The following is a 6715-nucleotide window of genomic DNA, read 5'->3' as shown; positions in this document are numbered from 1 at the left end:
AGAAAAGAAAAGAAAAGAAAAATAAATGCATAAATATATATATATATATATATGAATGAACGAATAAATAAAAAAATAAATAAATAGGATAATAAATAAATATATTTTAATAAAATAAAATAATAAATAAAATAGCTAAATTAAATAATTAAAAATAAAAATAATGAGTAAGCGGCAAATAATCTGATCTAAATAAATAAATAAATAAAAATATTAGTAATTATTTAACCTATTTTATCATCTAGCTAGAAAATTTATTAGAGAGATAAATGGTCATTAGAAGGATGAAAAATTAATTTACACTAATAATTATAATATTTTATATATTTATTATTGTATTATACTATAAATATAATATAATATTACATTATATCTTAATACAATGATATGATATATTAAATGATTTAATATTATATTAAATTATTATCCTATAATATACAATGTTATAGGACTATATTAAATAATATTATATTACATTACATTAATATTATACTATATCATATATTTATGTATTAATATATATTATATTTATTATGCTCGGTTGTATAATACTAGTAATATTCTTTGTGGTCATTTTGTCATAAAAAAACTTTCTTAGTTTGTTTACCAGTGCCACAGCACTTTAAAAATGTAGTTACCAAATAGCAAACAGCTTTTTATAAACACTTTACTCTTAACAACTCTACTTTCAAAAGCTCTACCGCGAATAGCTCATCTAAACAGGGCTGAAGTTGGTGGTATTATCTTGCATAAATCAAGGCAGATAGCTAGAAAGATGTACTGGGAAAGACAATAATCAATTTCTTAGTGTCTTGCCTTAAGAGGGACATTCTTCATTTCCATTGATGCATCTGATGCAATCAAAGACGTTCCATGCCAATAATCAATTGCGAACCCTTCCTTTTTTCGGTAGAGTATAAAAAAGCATCTAGATCACGCGCATAGTGCGATAAAAAGAGAGCGAATCGGAGACCGAGTCCTTTTATTTTTTTTTCCACGATTCCGTCCTTTTGACAGCTCGTGTTAGCTGTCTTCATCCGTCATCGTGCCAAAATAGTATTACAAATTTACAATACCATTTTATAAATGTCTCGATCCGCACCCGAGACCACCAGTGGGCCTGAAATTTTGGACTTTCTTCACTCCAGACCGTTGCTTTATTGGCATATTAAAAAAACATTTAGATCACGCACAAAGTGGATAAAAAGAAAATAAAAAAGTACAACTACAGATAAGCTTTTTTGAATATAAAAAAAAAATAAGGACAGCTGCCGAATCTCTTTTATAAGTGGGCTCCATTGGCCTGCAAGGGGAAAAAAAAAAAAAAGGAAAAGAGAAAAATGTACCCAAAATGGGCCAATCGGGCCGAAGCCAGCCCAACCGGTTTAAGCCCATGGCTGAAGAAGAGACCGAGACAAGGGATCGTGACGCGATCCTCTGGTCTTCTTCCTTGGGGTAACGGTGGCGAGACTGGAGCGGAAATGTCATGGCCTTTTGAATGGCCTCCGATTCTGCTCAACCACCGCAAGCATCACGGTGGTGAATGAGCCACAGCCATTTTCTTTCTTCCCGGAGAAGGTTATAAAAGTCCCCGATAGCTCACCTGATCCAAGACCCCCCTCCTCCTTATTTTCTCCTTGCCCTCGGACCAGGATGTTGCCAGATCTGGGCACTCCAGCAGCCTGATGTTTCCCACCATCCTCGCTCATGCAGTCATGCTGGGTTCTACCTCCGGTATCCTCCACCGGCGCCTCTCCTCGTCGGACTTCACCACTTGCGCCCCTGCTCTCATTAGTGAGGTAAGATCCGTCCATTCCTCCTTTTCTTTACTGCCTTTCCTCCTCTCGATCCACTCGGGAGGATATATCAAATAGAAGAAAGAAAGAAAGAAAGAAAGAAAGAAAGAAGAAAGGGAAGGGGGGGACAAGATAAAAGTTTACATTCTTCGAGGATGAAATATGTATGACAATTATGCATGAAACTGTTATATAGAAAGAAAATATATTTGAGGATGAGACTTAAGAGTTTTTCCTTTGTTTACTTGGAATATGAAATATTAGATCTTTTCAAATTACAATGCAAAATTGGTATTTTGATTGAAAGTCATTTAGTAAATTTTGAGAATAATTATCAATCTTGAAAAATATTTGAGGCTCAAATGTTCTACTATGGATAAAGTGCAGTAATTTATGATCCTGCAATAAATCAATTAAATAAATATTAGTTGATGTTTTGACCAAAAAAAAAAAAGAAGGTTTCTGCTATGAACAAGGAAGAAATCAAAGAAGAGAAACAAGTTCATCAAAATGATATGCAAAAGGCAGAGAAATGAGGTATTAAATAGTTCTGTTCATAGACAAGTAGTATTTTGATCAAAAGTTATTAGTGAATCCAAAGGATTTTGATGTCTTGAATCAGAGTGCGCAGCAAAAACATAGTGGTCTGAATTATTTATCTAAGTTGATCAGAAGTATTATTCCTTTGATTCGGAAAGTTTTAATAATAAAAGATTTGATATGTTTTTTTTATGTAGTAGGACCTTCTGGATAAATGAAAGAAAATTGTTTTGATTTTTTTTTTTTTGAATGTCGCTGTGCTATCCTAGGTTCTCCAATTTTATGTCGTGCTAAGAAATTTGTAGCATCTTTTGGCTAGAATTACTGGATCATCGATTTTGATCTTGGATCTGGAATATGTTGGTATAGACCTTCTTTCTCCAAAATCTGAAGCTTGATTTTTTTTTCTTTTCAAATAATATCAACCCTCTATCTGATTAAAAGAAATTGAGGTTGTCAATCGACTTTAATGAATATCTATCAAGGATGGATTAGAGTTGTTTATGATCTAATCTTGTAATAAATCGGTTAATCGAGAAAAATTGATATTTTGACAAAGAAACTTGATGTTCTTATTCAGAATTAAGAAGTTGATTTTCGATTACAAAAGAAAAGTTTGATTTAAATCACCTACCAAAAGAGTCAAATCTGAAGGTATCGGACCTTATTCTTTTGATAAGATCTAATAATGAAGTTGTATTGATAAGTAGAATTTTCGGAAAACTTTAGTTAGTTTTCTAGTGGAGAAGAATGTGTTGATTCTTAGGATAATCATGATATCCATTGCTGTCTAATGATCATCATTACATGTTTATTTTGTGAATCATATTACTAACCATTTAATGATTTGACTCTGATTAAGGCGGGTCGGTATCTTTTGTGGGATTAGTACTCTACCATAATAAGTGCATGAAATCTATTTTATTCCAAGATCTATTTCAAATACAATTAATTTTATCAATCTTGTTGTGAAATGATCCCAATCTGACCTAGTGTAAACTTGCATCAAGATAATGATTGCAATCTTAGATTTTAGTTAGTCACTCATCTAGTGCTAATCTTAGTCATATGTATAAAATTTTTGACACTTGATCAACAGTCATATATCTCACTAATTTTGATCAAAGAGAATGAGATCTTGGATTTATGTTACGCAATGGGTTGAATATCGCTAAATTTGGAAAGACTAAATTCTGAAAATTTCGAGGACGAAATTTTTATTAAGGAGGGGAGAATGTAATAACCGGCCCAAAATGGGCCAATTGGGCCGAAGCCAGCCCAACCGGTTTCAGCCCATGGTTGAAGAAGAGACCGAGACAAGGGATCGTGATGCGATCATCTGGTCTTCTTCCTTGGGGTAACGGTGGCGAGACTGGAGCGGAAATGTCATGGCCTATTGAATGGCCTCCGATTCTGCTCAACCACCGCAAGCATCACGGCGGTGAATGAGCCACAGCCATTTTCTTTCTTCCCGGAGAAGGCTATAAAAGTCTCCGATAGCTCACCTGATCCAAGACCCCCCTCCTCCTTATTTTCTCCTTGCCCTCGGACCAGGATGTTGCCAGATCTGGGCACTCCGGCGGCCTGACGTTTTCCACCATCCTCGCTCATGCAGTCATGCTGGGTTCTACCTCCGGTATCCTCCACCGGCGCCTCTCCTCGTCGGACTTCACCACTTGCGCCCCTGCTCTCATTAGTGAGGTAAGATCCGTCCATTCCTCCTTTTCTTTACTGCCTTTCCTCCTCTCGATCCACTCGGGAGGATAGATCAAATAGAAGAAAGAAAGAAAGAAAGAAGAAAGGGACGGGGGGACTCACCGTGGGCGCCGGCCGCAGGCGCGGCCGTGCTGCTGCAGGCGCCGGCCGCAGGCGCGGCCGTGCTGCTGCAGGCGCCGGCCGCCGACAGCATGCCATGGCCACGGGCCGCGAGCGCGGCCCTAGGAGCGGCTGCGGCCACGGGCACCGCAGGCACTGCGGGTGCCGTTGGCCCGCCGGGGGCACCACTGGCCGCTGCCCGTTCCTCTCGAGTATTCCGACGGGCTCGCCCTCCTCCCTTCACGAGTGAAGAAAGAACAAGAAAGGGAGGAGGAGAAGAAGTCGGGAGAAGAGAAGCGGAGGGGAAAAAAAAAAGAAAGAAGAAAGAAGGAGAAGAAGTTTCGGGAAGGAAAAAAAAGGGAAGAGAAGAAAAGAAAAAAAAAATGAAGAAGAGAAGGAAAAGAAAAAAAAGAAAAGAAGGAAAAAAAAAAGAAGGAAAAGAAAAGAAAAGGAAAGGAAAAGAAAAGAGAAAAAAAGGGGAAAAAAATAAAAGAAAATACGTAAATAAATAGTGAATAAGTTGAATTTTAGTCCAAATTATCCGATTGGGACTTAAGATTTATTCAGGTCCATGTTAGAGTTTTAATTTAATAATGCATCTGGAACTGTTTGATAGGTACAGAGAATTTGACGGACGAGATTAGGGTTGTGTGGGTGAATTGAGGTAAGTAACCTTGGCACTGATCTTATTAATTTAAAATCACTGTTTAATTGTAAGAATAAAATAACAAAAAATATATTTGGTATGATGTATTTTCTTAAAAGTAGGATCAAGCATATGATTGCATGTGATTCATGAGTTTGACTAAAATGCATCCTTCATGAATATTTGAGTATAAATCATGATTATGATAAATTGCATGAAAATGAGATTTGTGGCATGATCATAAATTTTATACATTACGGTGAATTATGGTTATGATAAATTGCATAAAAATGAATTTTGTGGCATAATCATGAATTTAATACATTATGATGCCATTTGTTATTTTTCAACCTATGTATGAAAGTATAATTTATGAAAAAGAAGAATGATTTATGAACTCTCAGATAGCTATGCCCACCTCTAGAAATAGAGGTCAGTCGACCCCCTGGAGCTAGCATCTAACGAATATGGCCCTCTGCCAACAGGTTAAAGTTGGTAACGAATATGAATAAGTTATAAAACTCGTCGACTACGAATACGAGCCCTGTCATGGGATTATAGTGACCATAGCAGCACATCCGTCGGAGAGTAAGATTTATAAAGTATGGATGAATGGCAACATTTTTATATGACTTGCATTATCATTTTTATGAACTTGCATGGTTGGAGCATACATTGCTTTATGACCCGATTTGAATATATCATCTCTGAAATGCTTTATTTTGCTATAACTGTTATATTCTTCAAAAGATGCATTGGTATGAGAAAGATTATGCTTGATCTAATAAGATAGTACATGGTTACTTACTGAGCCGCAAGCTCATACCCCTTCTGTTATTTTTTTTTTTATTTCAGATAATTAAGGCGATTAGGAGCGGAAAAGAGTAAATGAAAATTGGAGTTGAAGCATAGTTACAGGGATTCTTAGAAGTATCTATGTTAATAAGTTTGGGTTGTAATATTCCAAACTCAAGTATTTGATTTAGATACTCTGTACTCACTCCTTTATGATTAGTAAATAAATGTGATCAAATTTGGTCCTATTTCATGAAATAAAATTATTATCATGGGCTTCGTGCTATTGTGGGCAGCAACCTACAATAGCACGGCCGTGTCATGAATCGAATCCAGGACGTGACAAATCATATCCGAATCCGGGGCGTGACAAAAAAATGCTTTAATTGATCACACAGTAAGGTTTCATCCCCATTGCACTTTGACATTTGTGCAATCGTCACCATACAATCGTCAGAGTAGTTGTGGTGGGTCCCACGTCCAGCATCAGCACTGTTGCCGCCGTCGTTAATGTCATGGCCACTATGGCAATAGCCGTAGCCGCGGATCCAGACCTTGAGACCCTGAAAACCTTAGATAGATGAATAGCATTTTGGATTTCTAGAGTAGTGTTACGAGGCTTTGAAATCGGGGAGAAAAATTGGGATCGAAAGTTAGTGAGAAGATTTGGGGGTGATTGGGGAAGGATACCAGAGAATTTGTCAAAATTTGGGACAATTTTTTTGCTCTTTCTTCCCCGGGTTTGTCCTCTTTTCAAGCCACTGCTCGAATGCTGTAGGTTTGGCATAGTGAGCCTCCACGGCCAATTTTGATAAAGCTAATCCGTCGGACCCGGTCCACCTTGAAGTGGTTTAATAACTAGTTTATTTATTTAAATCTGGTTGGGCCGGTTCAATTACCTAATTGAGGTCTAGTGTGATAATGTTTTAATTCTTCTATAATGATTTTGTAGTTTTTCTATTTTGTGAAATTAGTGTAGTTGTTAGTTAAACAGGTAATAGATTAGGTGCCTATGAAAGTTTTTTTTTGTTAAAGATTAAAATTTCAAAATGGATTAATGAAGTTGCATATCAGCTTGGTTTAATATTTTCTTCAAATTTGTGGTGTTTGAGGATGGATCAGT

The 6715-nt window shown here is 36.6% G+C and overlaps 1 long non-coding RNA gene across 1 annotated transcript; it reads left to right on the top strand.

Annotated features, from left to right (window-relative positions):
- The first annotated feature begins 3330 nt into the window (after positions 1–3330).
- LOC149768462 (uncharacterized) lies at positions 3331–5736 on the top strand. Its single transcript, XR_016399692.1, has 3 exons — positions 3331–4037; positions 4768–4815; positions 5653–5736. It is a non-coding gene; the product is annotated as an uncharacterized LOC149768462 (long non-coding RNA).
- Positions 5737–6715: the final 979 nt, after the last annotated feature.

This window comes from Phoenix dactylifera, chromosome 2, assembly GCF_051530095.1.
Source record: "Phoenix dactylifera cultivar Ajwa chromosome 2, Ajwa_hap1_PhDact_Kaust_v1.1, whole genome shotgun sequence".
In the NCBI taxonomy this organism is placed as follows: Eukaryota; Viridiplantae; Streptophyta; class Magnoliopsida; order Arecales; family Arecaceae; genus Phoenix; species Phoenix dactylifera.
This window is presented reverse-complemented; position numbering and strand designations above follow the sequence as displayed.